Source organism: Humulus lupulus, chromosome 3 (genome assembly GCF_963169125.1).
Source record: "Humulus lupulus chromosome 3, drHumLupu1.1, whole genome shotgun sequence".
Classification (NCBI taxonomy): domain Eukaryota; kingdom Viridiplantae; phylum Streptophyta; class Magnoliopsida; order Rosales; family Cannabaceae; genus Humulus; species Humulus lupulus.
Window position 1 is genome coordinate 121,854,260 of NC_084795.1, and position 21,031 is coordinate 121,875,290.

Sequence of the window (21,031 nt, forward strand, 5' to 3'; positions counted from 1 at the left end):
ATCTCGAGGATTTAGCCATACGAAAAAATAGCAGCAAGGAAGGACCTGAGGTAATTTTTCTATTCATGTCCTTGATTCAATATATATATGCATGTGAAGAAGTAGATCTAGAAATCTTATGGGATTAATCTAACAATTTGATTGTTGTTCCGCTGCGTATAATCTCTTATTTGATCAATAAAAACCAACACATGGTAGGTCGGTTGTCCAACTGACCTATGGTGTACAACATGATAGGTCAGTTTTAAAACCGTCCTATCATGGACAACATGATAGGTCGGTTGTGTAACTGACCTATGGTGTACAACATGGTAGGTCGGTTGTCCAACCGACTTATGGTATTTTGTTTTTTTTCTTCATATTAACCTATATTTTTTCATATTAACTTATGAAACCCTCACACTATTGAAATCGAGCACCAAATAAAATAGAACCAATATCAAAATTACTAAAGTCACAAATAAAAAAAATACACTTAACATCACCAATATATATCAATAAATTTAAAATCTTGAGATCTGTGAAAAATCAAACTTAAATCTATACAATTTTACAATATTCAATATATATATATAACACAAATATAGGCACTCAGATCTATGCAAATTACATATATAACTCATAGTACAAATACCCAACTCCAACCATAAGAAGCAGCACAATGGACTTCATGACCACCACAGGCACTCCGATAGGTGCCAACATCATTCTTTGTTGTGCCATTGATAGTTCCCATTCCTAAGAAGCTAGAAGAGTTCATGATCAATATACACAACAATAATCTTATCTTCAAAATAAATTTTTTAAAAAAATAGATTGAATGCAAAAAATGAGTTTCATGCAAAAAATTTGAAACATTTCTGTTGTGGCATCTTAAAATCACTTAAATACACTTGTTAGAGCAAACACACTACAAAAACCACAAAAATCTATAAAAAAAAATATGGCAAGATTTCATGTTTCAGCATAATAAACTTAAAAAAAAAAGATTGAATGCCAAATATGAGTTTCATGCAAAGTTTTTGAAATATTTCTGTTGTGGCATCTTAATACCATTTAAATACACTTGTTAAAGCAAACAAACCACTCAAAAATCAAAAGAAAATGGCAAGTTTTCTTGAAATTTAGCATAACTAAAAAAATTCAGATTGTATGCCAAAAATGAGTTTCATGCAACTTTCTAGAAAAAATTCTTTTGTAGCATCTTAAAATTATTTAAATACACATGTTAGAGAAAAAAAAAACCACTAGAAATTAAGAAATTAAAAAAATGGCAAGTTTTTGGACTTGCTGTAGTAGGGGATCCGAAAAAAAATTAAAACAACAAAAGCTCAATAGTAATAACAAAAAATAATTAAATATAGTATGTATATATAAAAGTTAAGAAATTAAGTTATTTGTCTACAACGTATATACATATATATAATGACAGAGAGAAAGAGAGATCAGATTAGTATAATATTAAAGTGAATCAAACTCAAACAACATTTGCATTTCCTTGCAAAACTCAGGATTCTTGTAGCGTTTCCCTTTCCCTTCAATAACATTGCATTTCACAATCAAATGACTGCTTAAAAATCTCACAACAACAAATTAATTACAAGATGAATACTCGGACAACAATTACAATATACACTGAATTTAACTCCACCCGTCAACAATTACCCATCTCCACCAACATCCCTACCCATGCCTATTGCTTCAAAAACATTCAAAAAATCTTAAATGTATTGTGATTAATCTGCAAGTTGAAAATTTTAAAAAGAGTTTAACATTACAGATTTAGGTTTCAATATTATAGATGAATCTCATGAAATCTCATCCAGCGAGATCAACCTCCTAAGCATCCTACAAACCAAAGACAAAATATTGGCATTGGATGAACGAACCCAAGTTCTCTTTTAATTAAGTCAATGCAATACATATTAAATTGTTGTCGTTGAGTACATAATGAATACTACTTAATTAAGTCAATGCATGCATGGTGGTTCACTTCCTTTTCAAAAAATATAGTACTACTTATATATATATATAAATTAAAGTTGGTTTTTGATGGTATAAACTACTCTACTTAACACAGTAGTGTTAGTAATTTATACAGACAATAAACGACTGTGTATGTAATATGAATAGTGGTGACAATAATGTTAAGAATAAATATGTGTGTGTGTATATATGAATGAAGAATAATAATTAAGAGTGAAGTTGTGCAACAAAATCTCCAGACAAGGAAACATGAGTATATGTCCTTGTTAAACATTATGTTACTGCTGTATATATATGTGGAATAATTAATCGGTCTTCAAACAATGACTGAGAGAGTCTCAAAATAAACCAGTAGTACTACTGGCTCTTCTTAATGCAAAAAATCTCTCTCTCTATATATATATATAACTCAAAGTAGTACCGTACTCTCATATATTGTTGTTTATTAAATATATTACTTTTTCAGTTCAGATTGAAATAAAGTGATGAGCTCAAAAATATATATATGTTGAAACCTGGTCAAAAAAAATTCCCGGCATAGTTGCATAATGAATACTAACAATATAATATACATACACATATTTATATATATAGCATGTATCAAAGAAACAAAGAATAACACATAAGACATTACTACTCGTGAAACAACTACAGATAAACAAATATGAACAATCCATAAACATAGCGACAAACATAGAATATGTGGGTACGAATAGTTCTTTATCAATCAACTATGAAGAGACATAAAGGAAAATTTAATAAAGTTTCCGAGCTCTTTATATATATGTTTCATCTATAAAGTTTAATAAAGTTTCACAACTCAAAAAAAAGGGAGTTCATTGTGTTAATTCTTTATATTTCTTTTGCCAATGATGATAAATGGGGCAGAAAAATAAGGCCGAAATCTTCTCCATTTCTTATATAAGTATTAGATATATTGCCTTTGTCAAGAATGGAGAATGACAAGATAATAAGAAAATGACTTTAACCCAAAACTTCTATCAAACAGATGGTGTGCCAAGGAACTTTAAATATGCACAAACTGCAGTAAACATTTTATAAATGTAAATGAACTTCTACTTTAACTAAAGAATATAAGTGTGCAACAAATAACCAATTAAACTATTATAAGTCACAACAGTAGGCTCTACCTTTCTCTCAAGCATTTCGTCGAACACTTTGCACGCTTCTTCCCAATAATCTTTCTCAAGCCACCCCTAGATCATTATATTGAATGAAATCGAATTTGGACGAAAACCCATGTTAGAGGACCGATTGAAAATGTCGTTTGCTTCAGAAAACCGACCACCATCAACAAGGACGTTAAGGAGTGCATTGAAGGACTGACGTGTCCGTACACAATTGAAAGAGGGAATTCTATAAAAAGGCTCAACGGCTTTCTCCACCAAACTGGCCTTAGTGTAATGCTGAATCAAAGCAATGAAAAGTTTCTCTTCACACCGAACATTCCTTTCCCGAACTTGAAGTGTGTCTGAGAGAGAGGGGAGAAAAAGCTATGCTCCTCTAGCATTTTCTTTGCTAAAAAATGTAGCATTTTCTTGTAGTGTTCGTTTTATGTAATGTAGCATTAATAGAAAGTATATTTTTTTAAAAGTATATTTTTTTTAAAGTTCCTTTTTATTAATATTTAACATAAATTATTAAAAATGCAATATTTTTATATTATTTAAAAGTTTAACTAATTATTAAAAAAAAATTATTTCAACTAATATTTATTCTTTAAATGTTTATAAAACAATTAACTTTTATTTCTACATGATAATTAAAATTTTAAAATAATATTATGAAAAAAATAGATACAATACAAAATTAAATTTATTTATTCAACTATATTTAAAATTGAAATACTCTTTTAGTGAATAAAATAACCCATTTTCATTTGTTGTGTTTATATAACCAATTTTCAATCAATTAATACTAATTAATACTAGGAAGAAAAGAGAGGAGGTCTCGAGTCTCGACTGAGAACAAGAACAAGAACAAAAGAGGCAGCAACTTATGTTTTTGCTGAAATTTTTTTATTACAATTAATTAATTAATATTTTAAAATTCCAATAATGCAGAAATAAATTAGATTACTTTTAATATATGTAATATTAATAAGTATATATTGTTTTATACTAATTTCATACCCAAATAAATTATATATTTTTTAAAATTTCAATAATATAAAACAAATTAGAGTATCTTTAATAATGTATTTTTATAATGACATGGTAGGTCGGTTCTACACAACCGACCTACCATGTCACATAAAAAGTCATTTCTCACACAACCGACCTACCATGTCACATAAGAAGTCATTTCCCACACAACCGACCTACCATGTCTTCTAAAAAATTATTAAAGAGACACTATAAATTATTTTATAAAGTTTTTTATTTTAAATTATAAATACTATTAAATTAAAATATTTTCTTGTTTATAAAAATGAAATTAATTTTTTCAATTACAAATAATTTATTAATTTTTTATATTTCAAAAATTATAATATATGTAATGTTAATAAGTATATACTTTTTTATACTTATTTCATACCCAAATAAATTATATATATATGTATTGTTTAAATAAATTAATATATTTTAAAATCTCAATAATATAAAACAAATTAAAGTATCTTTAATAATGTATTTTTATAATGACATGGTATGTTGGTTCTACACAACCGACCTACCATGTCACATGAGAAGTCATTTCCCACACAACCGACCTACCATGTCATCTAAAAAATTATTAAAGAGATATTATAAATTATTTTATAAATTTTTTTATTTTAAATTATAAATAATATTAAATTAAAATATTTTGTTGTTTATGAAAATGAAATTAATTTTTTCAATTACAAATAATTTATTAATTTTTTTATATTTCAAAAATTATAATATATGTAATGTTAATAAGTTCATACTTTTTTTATACTTATTTCATACCCAAATAAATTATATATATTTATATGTATTGTTTAAATAAATAAATTTTAAAATTTCAATAATATAAAACAAATTAGAGTATCTTTAATAATGTATTTTTATAATGACATGGTAGGTCGGTTCTACACAACCGACCTACCATGTCACATGAGAAGCCATTTCCCACACAACCGACCTACCATGTTATCTAAAAAATTATTAAAGAGATACTCTAAATTATTTTATAAAGTTTTTTATTTTAAATTATAAATACTATTAAATTAAAATATTTTCTTATTTATAAAAATGAAATTAATTTTTTCAATTACAAATAATTTATTAATTTTTTTATATTTAAAAAATTATAATATATGTAATGTTAATAAGTATATATTTTTGTATACTTATTTCATACCCAAATAAATTATATATATGTATTGTTTAAATAAATTAATATATTTTAAAATTTCAATAGTATAAAACAAATTAGAGTATATTTAATAATGTATTTTTATAATGACATGGTAGGTCGGTTCTACACCACCGACATACCATGTCACATGAGAAGTCATTTCCCACACAACCGACCTACCATGTCATCTAAAAAATTATTAAAGAGATACTCTAAATTATTTTATAAAGTTTTTTATTTTAAATTATAAATACTATTAAATTAAAATATTTTCTTGTTTATAAAAATGAAATTAATTTTTTCAATTACAAATAATTTATTAATTTTTTATATTTAAAAAATTATAATATATGTAATATTAATAAGTATATTTTTTTATACTTATTTCATAACCAAATAAATTATATATATGTATTGTGTTGACGCGGTTCTTCGCCAACAGGTAATTAAGAAAATAAGAGAAAGAGATTAGTGCTTAATAATGAACCGAAACAGATGAATGATCTTTAAATTGACTAATGACACAATTACGTTTTTAGGTGGTTGAAAGGTTAAAATCCTTCTACTCCACCAGCCAATATTATTGCTATATTTCTGGTATTCTTTACAGGATGTTTCGTTACACAATAGAATCCAACCCCTTGCAACTCCCAGGGTTTCCATATTTATAGGAGAGGGCACCTGGGAGTTGGTAAGGGGGGTCATCCCGTGACCTTCTTACCCATCATGTCACTTCTGTGACATTCATGATTAATTCCTAAAACCTGACAAATGAAGTGTGATCTAATCAACAGGTAAGGGGGATAATGGGCCGCACGGCCCAACCCAGTCGTGGGTGCTTGAATACGCACGCTCATGCTGCGTGTCCGAGAATTCAGGGATATATCAGACACGTGATGTCTGATATATCCACGTTTACATTGCGTGGTTGACTTTATAAAAGGCCATAGCTTCCAACTCCAGCTCGTATCCCGAGCTGGATGCCTTCTCGACCTGCGGCCTTCATAGTCCTGACTCGGCCCTTGAGTAATCTCGAGGCGAACCTTTGGCTACCTCGAGCTAAAGAGGTAGGACCTGACGACAGCAGCTCCGGTCATGGGGTATCCATGTGGCTGATATAATTAGGCTATATCCCAGCTCGCTAATAGCCCGTTGGAAAATCAGGGCGTACATTTTCCCCCCAAGCCCCTGCTCGTGGCACACGACGTCGCGTAGGGCCACAGTGGGGCTTTTAGGCTTCTCCATGGACTCTCCATATTCCACCATTTACGCAGGCGCCGAATACGTGGAACATCGTGGTTGGTGACGGTACGTCTTCCGAGAACCGCATTAAATGGCCTAGCCTATACTCAGCCGTCGTTTCGCCTTTCGAGTGGAGAGCCTCGGATCCCACATCAGGGCAATCCAACAGCCCTCCTCATGTGGCCCTTCACATATATAAAAGGGGTGGCCACCTTACGCATGGGCCACCCGTTTATTCGAAAATTTTCTAAATTTCCCATCTTCTTCTCTCTTCTCACCCTCAAAAAACCCTATTTTTCTCCCGGTCACCGTTCCCAGCACTCTAGAAGATCAGGTGCAAGGACTCCATTGAGGTCTTGGAACCAGTCATTCAGGCGAGGACCCAACTCAAACGACCCCTTCATCTCCCCCACAGCAAAACACTTCGTAAGTTCTCTGACTATGCACACTTTAAAATTTCTTTTCACTATAGCTTAGGTAAATAGTTCTTGTAGCTGCATGCAATATTCTGTTGGTTTTTTGTGGGTATGAAGGGTGTAGGTTTTTATTTTAGGGCATCGATTGTAGAAGAAAACCATTTAGGAGCATGGTTCAGTAGGGTGCGTTTTCTTGGGAAATCTTCTGGGTAGGATTTTTGGTATGCTTGCTTAAAATATCCAGTACTTTGGGTGCAAAACTGGGTAGCTTAGGGGACACGCTTCACAGGCAGTTTTGCACCTCTTGCTTACTGAAACTTTCCTTCCAAGGCAAACTTTTACCCTGACCCTCCTGACACACGAATTCCGAGTAATCGGGGATTGGTTGGGAGTACAGGCGCGTGTTCATAGAACCGCGTGGTCTCACTCTCCACAGGCTGAGATTACCTCAGCCCGTGCAAAGGAAACACTTCTCTTTAGATTCTCCCTTATGTTTAGGCCGCCCTTTTTTAAAATTACTTCTTTTGTTCGCTAGGCGACCAGATGGGACCTAAGAAGAACGCTCCTAAGAGGATCGCAGGCAACTCGTCCTCCCAACAATCCAAAGGAAAGGAGGTGATGACAGACTCCCCAATCCCCATCTTCGGGCCGGCCGTGGAGCAGGAGCTCGAGGTGGCGCCCGATGCTTTTTTCGAGGCCGAGAGGATCGTCTCGAAGATCGCTGACCAGGGGAAAGTGAATAAAATATTCCTTTCCAACAACATCAAGCTGGGGAGGGGCGCCCTGATCGCCCGACCTCCCGCAGAAGGTGAGCAGAGCTGCGCGCCGCTCGACGAGGAGTATGCGGCTTGGAGTGACGAGCACTTCAAGGCTGGGGCCTTCCTCTCGCTAGACCAATACTTCGCTGACTTCCTCAATTACGTGAAGTTGGCTCCTTTCCAGCTCCCCCTAACTCCTACCGTTTGTTGGTGGGGTTGAGATACCTATTCCTGAAACAGGAATGGGAGGTCCCCACTCCAGCGGATATCTTGTACTTTTTCTGCCTCAAGGCCAGCCCGGAGCAGCGGGGGCGAGGCAACGGGTTTTATTACTTGACCCGATTTCCAAATACGGCTGCGATCATCGAGCTGCCCAACCACCCCAACGACTTCAAAGACCAGTTCTTTATGTCCAAGGGGTTTCGCAACTGCGAACTGCACTACTTCAACCGTCCTCGTAAGTACCTTTTACTCTTAGCTCGTAAGTTAAGTATTGGTTAGCTCCCCCCTTTTATCCATTTCTGACTTAGAATAATTCTGCAGCCATTTTTCGCGAGGACAGACAAGTCTGTGATCCTCGGGAGTCAGTACGAGACACTGGCGGGCTTGCCCCCCAGTGAAAAGGACTATCGCCAGCTCGTGATAGACGAGACAATGTTGGCGTGCAAACTGATCTCTCTGGGCCAGACTTTGGCCCTGAGGAGACCCCGGGGGCTTCCCCCTGCTCGCGAGATGAGGCCCATCCCCAAGGAGGAGGGGGAAGGAGAGGATGAGGAGGACGAGGTGCCCCTCGTAAGGACGAGGAGGAAGCGGGCGCTGGAGGTCGCCCAAAGAATGGACGAGGAGAGGATCCAGTACGGAGCAGCCGCAGGTCCCTCTGGGCAAGGTAATCCTTACATGTTCAGGGGCTTAGATAGGGCCACCGCCGACCCTCGGTTAGCTAGGTTTAATCCCAACCAGCCCGTCCAACGCTATCGAAACAACCCCGACCTCGACGTAACCCTACTACAGTGTGTCGACCGGCTCATGCTAGATTACGAGAGTAGCCGCCCTAGGGTACTGTAGTCGTAGACAACACCTTAGCCTTTAGGTCGGCCCTCTTTGAGGAGTATGGGACTAATCTTCGGTCGTGGCCCTCTCTTCGGGAGGGTACTGTAGCTCCAGGTCTTAGGCAGTATGTAGAAGAGTCTAGTCCCGAACCAGATTCGGAACCAGAACCTATTCCAGCTCGCGAAGTCATTGTCTTAGATTCCCCCGCAGGAGCTCCGGGGCCGATGGTCGTGACCATAGATTCCTCTTCTAGCTCGGGGGGTAGGATCCCTTTCAATATATATATTTGAGTTCTGTTTTTTCCCCTTTATTTTTGTTCTTGCATAAATGCTTACTTGTATACTAATGTTGTCTTTGTTTTGCCAGAGGAAATGTCTCAACCCGGGAACAAAGACTTGCGAGCTATGTTCACCGGAGGGAACTCTTCTGCTGGAGCCTCTAGGCCCAAAATGAAGAAGCTCTGGGTGGCGAAGAAAGCCGCTGGGACCCCAACCAAGTCCCCTGCAAAGGGGAAAGACCAGACCACAACTGCCCAGACCAAGGTACCTCCGCCTCCTGCCGCAGTGGAGAAGATGCCCCCGCCCCCTCCACGAGCTCCTGCCTTTGTTCGGGATATGGGGGCAAAGCCCGGGATTTTGGCAACCGCAGCCCCCGAGGTGCGCATTCTGGTGGACCCCCAGGCCCTAGAGAAAATTCCTGACGTCTTTCGGGGGACGGTGTATGAGACGGCGACCTACACCGTCGACCACTACTACGACGCCACTGAAAGGGACCTGCGGGCAATCGAAACAAGGAGCCCGGAGAGCGTGATGGAGTCTTCACTCGGAATGGCTCTAATGGTAAGCTAGCTTTACATTTTGTACCCTTCGGTTACCATGCATCGTACGTTCTTTCTTTTTTTTTTCTTTTTCTTTTCTAAGGTAGTTGCCTCTTGGCTTTGCAAGGTGCCTTGGCTCTTCACCGGAGCATATCCAGGTCCAAGGCTCGCCTCGAGGACATGAGGGGTGAGCATCAGGCTGTTTTGGCCGCCCAACAGACTATTTGGCTGCCCTGAAGACTGCCCAAAAGTAGGAACAGGAGGCCAAGGATGCCCTGGCGGCCGCGCGGGCTGAGCTGGACGCGTCCCGCCCCAAGCTGGAAGAGGCCGAGGCTAACAAGGCCACCCTAGCCGCTGTAATGGCCGAACTCGAGGAGGCCAGGACCGCCCTGGCCGCGCTGGACTCTGCAAAAACTGAGGTCGAGGAGGCTAAGGCCGCCTTGGAAAAGGAGAAGGCGGCTTCCAGCTCTGCCATGGAGGACATGCTATACCACTACTGGGTCTTCAACCCGGACGGCGACTTTTCCTTCCTAGGAGCGGAAGTCTAGGAGCCCTTCCTGGAGGGGTTTAAAGCTCGTCTTCAGCAAGAGGCGCCCTCTGAGACCGGGGAGACCTCCATAGCGGCCGAGCAGGAAGGCGAGACAGCGACCTCAACGGAGCAGCCCGGTGGGGCCTAGGGCATTTCTTTTTCGAACACTTTTATTATTATTATTATTTGTAACTTTTGTATGAGGTTTTTCCACCTCAAGACAATTGGCTTTATCCATTTTTGCTTCTATACACTTTTCTTTTTGTTGGTGATATGGTTGATGCTTTTATACTTTTCTTAGAGAACACGTTAACCAATCTTGACCCAACTTCTAAGATAAGTCCCGGTTGCACTCCGGACATTGTATTAAAAACTTAGTTCGCATTAACCTCTTATTGGTATCTCATGCTCCTTAAGAAAAACAACAATCAATCAATTTGAATTAACTTCTAAGTTTTATGACCTGGTTATGTCCAGGACGTTAGTTTGAAAACTTAGTTCGTGTTAATTTTTATCAATATCTCGTGCTTTTTAAGAAAAACAACGATCAATCGATTTGAATTAACTTCTAAGTTTTGTGACCTGGTTATGTCCAGGACGTTAGTTTGAAAACTTAGTTCGTGTTAATTCTTGACTAATATTTTGTGCTTTTTAAGAAAAACACCGATTAATCAATTTGAATCAACTTCTAAGTTTTGAGCCGACTTGGTTATATCCAGGATAAGACTTAGTTCACGTTAATCCTTTATCAATATCTCGTGTTTTTTAAGAAAAACAACGATCAATCAATTTGAATCAACTTCTAAGCCTTTAAGGCGACCTGGTTATATCCAGGATAGGACTTTGTTTGCGTTAATCCTTTATCAATATCTCGTGTTTTTTAAGAAAAACAACGATCAATCAATTTGAATCAACTTCTAAGCCTTTAAGGTGACCTGGTTATATCCAGGTACCATATGCCCCCCAAGTAACTAGGAAAGGGTCTTTCGTGGTTACTTGAGATTACACCCACAAATATACACAATAATAAATAAAGATTTAATTCTCATTGCTTAAAAAAAAGTGGCCTTTAAGCCTTACAAGGGTGCTACTGATAATATTTCTTCAAATAGATGGCGTTCCAAGTTCGTGGGACTGCCCCTCCATTGAGCCGAGCTATTTTATAAGTTCCTTCCTTAATGACCTCGGTGATTTGATATGGCCCTTCCCAGTTCGGTCCCAATACTCCATCTTTGGGATCCTTACCGGCCAAGAAGACTCTTCTGAGGACCAGGCCGCCAATGCTAAAGGCGCGTTTTTTGACCTTTGAGTTGAAATAACGAGTGATTTTTTGCTGGTAATGCGCGAGCTGAAGCTGCGAATCTTCTCGTCTTTCATTAATCAGGTCGAGGGAGGCGCGAAGTAGTTCGTGGTTGCGGTCCTGGTCATATGCCTGGACTCGATGCGAAGATACCTTAACCTCGACAGGGAGGACCGCCTCGCTCCCAAAAGCCAGGGAGAAAGGAGTATGCTCCGTAGGAGTCCGATGCGAGGTCCGGTATGCCCACAGAACCTGGGGGAGCTGTTCTAGCCAGACCCCCTTGGCTTCGTCTAGTCTTTTCTTAAGGCTCACCTTTAGCGTCTTATTGATAGCCTCGACCTGGCCATTTGCCTGGGGATAGGCTATGGACGAGAAGCTTTTCACAATTCCGTACCTTTCACAAAATTCGGTGAAGAGGTCGCTGTCGAACTGAGTCCCAATGTCAGATACAATTTTCTTCGGCAGCCCGAACCGGCAGATAATGCTCTTGACCACGAAGTCGAGGACTTTCTTGGAAGTGATTGTTGCCAAAGGTTCTGCCTCAGCCCACTTCGTGAAGTAGTCGATGGCCACCACAGCGTAGCGGACCCCATCCTTTCCAGTAAGGAGGGCGCCAACCAAGTCGATTCCCCAGACTGCAAATGGCCATGGGGAGGAGATCATCTTCAGCTCGACTGGGGGAGCTCGGGCAACTGTGGCAAATCGCTGGCACTTGTCGTACTTCTTGACATACGAGATTGAGTCCTTTGACAGAGTGGGCCAGTAATACCCTTGCCTTAAGACTTTTAGGGCCAGGCTTTGCCCCCCAGTGTGATCCCCGCAAAAACCTTCGTGCACTTCCTGCAGGATGGCCTTTGCTTCGCCTGGTAGAACACATCGTAGGAGAGGTAGGGAATGCCCACGTCGGTACAACATCCCATCTATCATCGTATACCTTGGGGCCTGACACAGTACCCGCTGTGCGTCATTACGTCCTTCGGGTAACTTTCCTTCGGTGAGGTACTCGAGGATGGGAGTCATCCAGGTCGGTCTGGCGTCAATCATCTCGACCTCTGCCTCGACCTCTTCTATACTTGGTTTTTCCAAGAATTCCACCGGTACTAACCCCAGTGTCTCCGTCTCCCCGGAGGTAGCGAGCTTGGCGAGGGCGTCTGCGTTAGCATTATGCTCTCGAGGAATCTGCTCGATTGTGCCTCGTTCAAATGCGGACAGCTCGACTTTTACCTTGGCCAGGTAAGCAGCCATCCTGGCTCCTCGTGCTTGATACTCACCTAGCACCTGGTTTACCACGAGCTAGGAATCGCTGAAGCATTGAACGGAACTGGCCTTCAGCTCCTGGGCTACCCTCAGTCCGGCCAGCAAAGCTTCATATTCGGCCTCGTTGTTGGAGGCCTTGAATCCAAATCTCAAAGCCGAGTGGAATCTATGCCCTTCAGGGGATATCAAAATGATTCTAGCCCCGGAGCCGTTCTCATTGGATGAGCCATCCACGAAGATCTTCCAAGACATCTGGGCCGAGGTGACCTGGGGTGGGACTTCCACAGGATCCTCCCTGAATCCTGTGCACTCTGCCACAAAATCGGCCAAGGCTTGACTTTTTATAACGGTTCATGGGGTGTACAAAATCTTGAACTGACTGAGTTCGATAGCCCACTTTAACAGGCATCCCGATGCTTCCGGTTTTTGCAAAACCTGTCTTAAAGGCTAATCGGTCATGACGCGTATTGAGTGGGATTGGAAATACGGCTTGAGCTTTTGGGAGGCCGTGATAAGACAGAACACCAATTTTTCTATCAACGGGTATCGGGATTCAGCCCCGAGAAGTCTCTTGCTGATGTAGTAGACCGGTTTCTGAACCCAGCCTTCTTCTTGGACCAATACGGCACTAGCTGCATCCTCTGTGACAGCTAGGTAGAGGAAAAGGGGCTCTCCTGCCTTTGGTTTGGAAAATACGGGCGGCTCTGCCAGATGTGCCTTCAGGTCGAGGAAAGCACTCTCGCACTCCTCTGTCCATTCGAATTTCTTATTTCCTCGGAGCAGGTTGTAGAACGGCAGGCACTTGTCGGTGGATTTTGAAATAAACCGATTAAGGGCTGCCACCCTTCCTGTCAGTCCTTGAACGTCCTTACGCGAGCTGGGTGAGGGAAGCTCGAGCAATGACCTGATCTTATCAGAGTTTGCCTTGATTCCTCTAGTGTTGACAATGAAACCCAAGAATTTTCCAGACGCGACCCCGAAAGTGCACTTCTGAGGGTTAAGCCTCATGTCGTATTCTCTTAGTATCTTGAAGCATTCTTCCAGGTCAGAAACATGGTTATCGGCAGTCTTTGATTTGACCAGCATGTCATCAACGTACACTTCCATGTTCTTCCCGATTTGGTTGGCGAACATTCTATTCACTAATCTTTGGTATGTAGAACCGGCGTTCTTCAGCCCGAATGGCATGACCTTGTAACAATAGACGTTAGTCGGGGTCATGAAGCTGGTGTGCTCCTGGTCCGCCAGATTCATGGCGATCTGATTATAGCCTGAGTACGCGTCCATAAAGGACATGAGCTCATGCCCCGCCGTGGCATCCACCAACTGATCAATCCTTGGCAAGGGAAAAAAATCTTTAGGGCATGCTTTATTCAGGTCGGAGAAGTCGATGCAGATCCGCCATCTCTCGTTGGGCTTCGAGACCAGCACGGGGTTGGCGACCCAAACCAGAAACTTGGCTTCACGGATAAAGCCGCATTTCTTGAGCCGGGCTACTTCTTCTTCTAAGGCCTCAGCCCGAGTTGTTCCCAGGCGCCTCTGCTTCTAGGACTTTGTAGGAACGCTCTTATCCAAATGAAGGGTGTGCATGATGACATTTGGACTAATTCCCACCATGTCCTCGTGTGACCATGCAAACACATCCAGGTTATCCTGTAGAAACTTGATCAGCTCCGCTTTCCTCTTGCCACAGAGGTTTTTCCCGAGCTTGACCATCCGTGAAGGATTTTGCGCATCGATGTTTACTTCCTCGAGCTCTTCAATAGCTTGGAGCTCGGACTTTTCCTCGCCTATTCGGGGGTCAATATCCTCACTTAGGATGATACTTTCCCCCTCGGCGCTCTGAGGTTTTTCAATCTTAGGATTAGTCAAAGGTTCCTGAGATTCCTCTCCTTCACCTTGGATGGCCATCTTTAGCTGCCTGGGTTTCGATTTTCCCTTCATGGAAATGTTGTAGCATTCCCTGGCAGCGAGCTGATCACCACGGACCGTGCATATTCCCGTGGTGGGAGGGAATTTCAATGCGAGGTGGCGAACGGAGGTGATGGCCTCAAAAGCTATAAGTGTGGGTCGGCCCAAAATAGCATTGTATGCGGCGGGGCTGTCGATGACCAGGAACTCGAGGAGTTTTGAGACTGTTTGAGGTCCCTCTCCTAAGGTGATCACCAGCTCGATCGTCCCTATAGCCCCTGATCCTTCTCCCGAAAAACCATACAGCATCATGGAGGTCGCCTTCAGCTCGGCGACAGTCAAACCCATCTTCTCCAGCGTGGACCGGAATAGAAGGTTTACCAAACTCCCATAATCGATCAGCACTCTCCTAACCCTCCGATTAGCGAGCTGCACTGCTACGACCAGAGGGTCGTTATGAGGGAACTGAACATGGCCAGCATCTTCTTCCGTAAAAATGATTGGTTGCCTCTCCAACCACTGTTACTTTGGCAGATACTGCTCGGGGATGAACTCTACTCCATTATGCGCCTTGAGTTTATTTACGTACCTCTTTTGGGCACCCCTGCTCGTGCCAGCCAAATGCGGACCTCCCGAGATTGTGGATATCTCTCCTCCTATCACTGGAGGAGGGACGTCTTGATCGACCCGAGACCCGGGCTGACTGACCGGGACTTCTGGAGCAGGTCGGCTTGTTGGAACCCTGTTCTGCGCGTACTGAGCCAAGGGCCGGCTCTGATGAGATTTTCGATCTCATCTTTCAAATGCCTACAATCATCGGTATTGTGGCCAACGTCGTTGTGGAAACGGCAAAACTTGGAGGTGTCTCTCTTCCCCTTCTAGTGCTTTAAAGGCTCTGGCTTCTTCCAGGGGAGGCGAGTAGAGTTCGCTAGGAAGATGTTCTCTCTAGAGTGGGTGAGCTCTGTATAAGTCGCGTAGACCGGCTTAAATTTTTCTACGGACTTATTCTTCTTTGGGCCATGTTGGTTGCCCTCGCCGTTCCCCTTTCTTTTGCCTCCACCGAACTGGTTATTCTGCGTAACGTTCTGGGTCGCTGCCACGACCTCCGTTCCCACTCCAGTGGGCTGCTCAGGGACCTGGCTGGTTCCTGCAGCTGAGGCTTGGGCCTCCTCCAAGTTGATCCACCCTTGGGCCCTATTTAGGAATTTGTTTACTGAGCTGACTCCCTTCCTTTGTATTTCATTCCAGAGTCCCCCTCCGACAAGGATTCCAGTTCTCAAAGCCATGAGCTTGGAGCTGTCATCTGCGTCTCTGGCTCGAGCAGTGACATTCGCGAACCTGCTCAGGTAAGCCTTCAAAGGCTCGTCGGGTTGTTGCCTCACGTTAGCCAGGGAGTCGTCCTTGACGCGCGCAGCCTGGGAGGCTCGGAATGCCCTTTTGAAGTCAGCAGAGAAAGTTTTCCAGGAGCTGATTGATTGTTTCTTGCTTTGTTTGAACCACTGTCTGGCTGGCCCGGTTAGTGTGGAGGGAAATATCAAACACCTCAGCTCAGGGCCAATGTTGTGGGCCATCATCAGGGTATTGAACATCCCCAGATGATCCGACGGATCTCCATCTCCGTTGAATTTGGACAGGTACGGCATACGGAAACCGGGTGGGTATGCCGTTGCTGCTATGCTGGGGGCGAAGAGCTCAAGCTCGTCCCCCGAATCATATTCGTCTTTCTCTTTCTCCGACAGGAGCTTCCTCATTAGCTCCTCCATCTGAGCCAGGCGCTCAAGGGTTTTGTCCTGATTTCCTTGGTTACTCCGGGGCTGTTCAATAGCTCCAGATCCATTGTATACGTTTGGTGGGTTATTGCCCCTCCTATCTTAAGATAGGTTATTTGGGACATTCCCGCCGTTACGTACCTTGGACAGGTCTCCCCCTGACCGAGCATGGCTGCCACCTCCTACCGGGTCCCCCCTATGAGAGTTAAGGCGATCTCGTAGGTCGCCCCTCGGGGTGGCTTGAGGACTTTGCGCCGAGCTTAAGCGTTGATGCAGGTCTCCACCAGAAAGGTCACTCCGGCGACTGCCAGTCTAGTAGCTCCCGTTAGAGAAGCTCGGAGTCCGCCTCTGGGGGTGAGGATCTGAGCTCCCTCTGGGCACCCTGCTACGACGGGAAGGTCCTGCGGATGGCGGGTTTCTCTTGCTGCTTCCATAAGCTGGAATATCTTGGATAGGCCGAGGAGGAGACAGATATCTTATTGGTGACAGAGGATGTCTGACTGGGGATGCGATCCTGGTTCCGTCCGGGCGGATCAAGTTAGGTGAGGGCCTTTCAGCCCTGCCAACCTGCGGGCCCTGTGCCTGGCGATCTGGACGAGGCGCAGGACGTCTGGCGAGGACAGGCTGGTGCTGTGAGCCCTCCCGGATCTCCTTCTAGAATTCCCTCGAGCCCTCCTGGGCGCGCTCGAGGCTGGTAGTGAGCTGGGAGTTGAAGTTCGGACCGAGCGGCTATACTGTTGTTCGGCTCTAGGTATTTCTTCGAAGTTTGCCTCTTGACGGTGCGATGAGGGAGTAGAGTTGGACGTCAGAGGTCTGACCGAGCGGCTAGGCCTGGACCGATTACCCCAGCGGGACTTACAAGTCTCGCCTTGCCTCTTTCCGACATTAGCGTCGGTTGTAAGAGGGGGTAGTCGGGCCAACACCTCCTTAATCTGCTGACTAGCTTTCGCCAGTTGACTCCTTAGCTGAGCGTTCTCCATCTCTACCGCCGTGTAAAAATCCGGGTTTGGATTAGGTGACCGGGGTGCCGAACTTCCAGTGCCATCCTGGCCTATCGGCTGCTTGCCCGGCCGCTGCTGGACTTCAAGATTTTGCTCACCGGAGATGGCGGCATGATGAGCCTCCTGCCCATCATGTTGTTCCGCCTCGTTACCGTGTCTTGATCGAGTGGTCACCATAGTTGGATATTCGCGATAACACCAATCTAACAAGCTCTCAATGAAAGCACCAAACTGTTGACGCAGTTATTCGCCAAAAGGTAATTAAGAAAATAAGAGAAAGAGATTAGTGCTTAATAATGAACCGAAACAGATGAATGATCTTTAAATGGACTGATGACACAATTACGTTTTTAGGTGGTTCAAAGGTTAAAATCCTTTTACTCCACCAGCCAATATTATTGCTATATTTCTGGTATTCTTTACAGGATGTTTCGTTACACAATAGAATCCAACCCCTTGCAACTCCCAAGGTTTCCATATTTATAGGAGAGGGCACCTGGGAGTTGGTAAGGGGGGTCATCCCGTGACCTTCTTACCCATCATGTCACTTTTGTGACATTCATGATTAATTCCTAAAACCTGACAAATGAAGTGTGGTCTAATCAACAGATAAGGGGGATAATGGGCCGCACGGCCCAACCCAGTCGTGGGTGCTTGAATACGCACGCTCATGCTGCGTGTCCGAGAATTCAGGGATATATCAGACACGTGATGTCTGATATATCCACGTTTACATTGCGTGGTTGACTTTATAAAAGGTCATAACTTCCAACTCCAGCTTGTATCCCGAGCTGGATGCCTTCTCGACCTGCGGCCTTCATAGTCCTGACTCGGCCCTTGAGTAATCTCGAGGCAAACCTTTGGCTACCTCGAGCTAAAGAGGTAGGACCTGACGACAGCAGCTCCGGTCATGGGGTATCCACGTGGCTGATATAATTAGGCCATATCCCAGCTCGCTAATAGCCCGTTGCAAAATCAGGGCGTACATATTGTTTAAATAAATTAATATATTTTAAATTTTCAATAATATAAAACAAATTAGAGTATCTTTAATAATGTATTTTTATAATGACATGGTAGGTCGGTTCTACACAACCAACCTACCATGTCACATGAGAAGTCATTTCCCACACAACCGACCTACCATGTCATCTAAAAAATTATTAAAGAGATACTCTAAATTATTTATAAAGTTTTTTTTATTTTAAATTATAAATACTATTAAATTAAAATATTTTCTTGTTTATAAAAATGAAATTAATTTATTCAATTACAAATAATTTATTAATTTTTTATATTTAAAAAATTATAATATATGTAATATTAATAAGTATATATTTTTGTATATTTATTTCATACAAATATAAATTATATATATGTATTGTTTAAATAAATTAATATATTTTAAAATTTCAATAATATAAAACAAATTAGAGTATCTTTAATAATGTATTTTTATAATGGCATGGTAGGTCAGTTCTACACCATTGACCTACCATGTCACATGAGAAGGTATTTCCCACAAAACCGACCTACCATGTCACAAGAGAAGTCATTTCCCACACAACCGACATACCATATCATCTAAAAAATTATTAAAGAAATACTCTAAATTATTTTATAATTTTTTTTATTTTAAATTATAAATACTATTAAATTAAAATATTTACTTGTTTATAAAAAATTAAATTAATTTGTTTTAATCCCAAATAATTTATTAATTTATTTATATTTAACAAATTATAATATATGTAATATTAATGAGTATATATTTTTTTATACTTATTTCATACCCAAATAAATTATATATATGTATTGTTTAAATAAATTAATATATTTTAAAATTTCAATAATGTAAAATTTATATTTGTTAATATTACATTACAATTATATTTTATAAATAAACAATTATTTTAATTTAATAACATTTACAATTTAAAATAAATAAATAACAATTTGATAAACGAGTAGTGTCTTAAATAATTTTTAAAAGGACATGTTAGTTCGATTCTGTGTCATTATACAAATATATTGTTAAAAATACTCTAATTTGTTTTTACATTATTAAATTTTATTATATATTAATTTAATTTAATTCATTTATTTTTTTATACTTCAAAACATTATAATGTAATATTAATAAATATAAATTTCTTACATTTATTCCATACACTAATAGCTTACAAATATATATAGTTTAAATAAATTAATATATTTTAAAATTCTTATAATGTAACATGATAAGTCAATTCACATAGTAGCGACCTACCATGTCAGCAAGGTAGGACATGGTAGGTCGGTCCACATAGAACTGACCTACCATGACAACATGGTAGGTCAGTTTTGCATGAACCGACCTATTATGTCCTCTACAAGCATGGGAGGCCGGTTCACATAGAACCGACCTACCATGTCCACATGGTAGTCGGTTCTCGTGCAACCGATGTCCCATGCTTACCTTTGCCATACATGATAAGTCGGTTCTGTATAAACCGACTTATGAACATGTGTTAAGTCGATTTAAGTAGAACCGACCTCTCATGACCGATGGCTGATGTCCAAATTGTAGTAGTGCTCCCAGGTTTGAGATTCTGGTTTTCAGACCTAAGATAAGGCGCAACGTGTAAACAAATGCGGGTTTTCAAAGCCAGAGGATCGTCTGACAACCTTTATGGGCAATTCGTCAACAGTGTTGTCAAGTGTACGACTCGACAATTCGCACACACACTACGTCGTCTGACATGAAGGTACTTACAGCATGCCCTAATAGTACCTGGGGCATGTTCCCTATAAATTAGGTGCTTTTTTGTAGTGGGCCTCGTAGATCTCGCTTGGGCCGTGGTCTCTAATTCAATGCACCCCAATGCATTGAATTAGTATTATTCCCCCAATAATGGGAAGAATGTGTATTAATTACTTATGATTAGTATTGATGACCCCAGCCTCTATAAATAAGGCTGGGAGTCTCATTGTAAATGGTTCAATTTTTTAGAGAGAAAACACGTTGTACTTAGAGCAATCTAAACACTGTTTGAGAACACACCATTGAAGCTTGCCTTCACAAGCTTCTAATCCTCTTAATACTAGAGACTCGTGGACTAGGGTTCTTTTATAACCTGAACCATGAAAAAATCCTTATGTTCTATTTGCTTATTTCTTTAATCTCTCTTCTTACTGTTATTAGTGAAAAAGGCAGTCAAAAAGGACAAACACATGCTGGAAAGACTCATGTTGGTTTATAGGGCCAATCGTCATTCCAGGAAGCAGCCATAGTGACGTAGGGCATTATACAAGCCTTTCTCAATTATATAATGTTAACAGACATTCATCATATAACAAATATCCATATACAGAGCATTCAACATGCTTAATCAATCATTCACATGCATAATCAAAATCATGCACATTCACAGGGGCTCTCGCCCAATCAAGATTATATTCAACATTCGGACCAAGCCCTAATCATTATATAATAAGAACGACCCTCGAGCACGATTGTAATGCCCCGGATTCCCTAATGTGGTTTAATGGCTGGATTAATAGGCCGGGAAGGCCATAATTGTTTAGTTATGCCATTAAATGTGTTTATGCATGTTTATGAGAATTATATTATAATATAATGTTAATTGTATGCATGTCGATGATATGTG

At 41.0% G+C, this 21,031-nt stretch overlaps 1 long non-coding RNA gene across 1 annotated transcript; it reads right to left on the minus strand.

Moving 5' to 3' along the window:
- Window positions 1-425: 425 nt before the first annotated feature.
- LOC133823097 (uncharacterized) lies at window positions 426-3,528 on the minus strand. The gene is made up of 2 exons (XR_009888140.1): window positions 3,138-3,528; window positions 426-738 (listed from the first exon to the last, which is right to left on the minus strand). It is a non-coding gene; the product is annotated as an uncharacterized LOC133823097 (long non-coding RNA).
- Window positions 3,529-21,031: the final 17,503 nt, after the last annotated feature.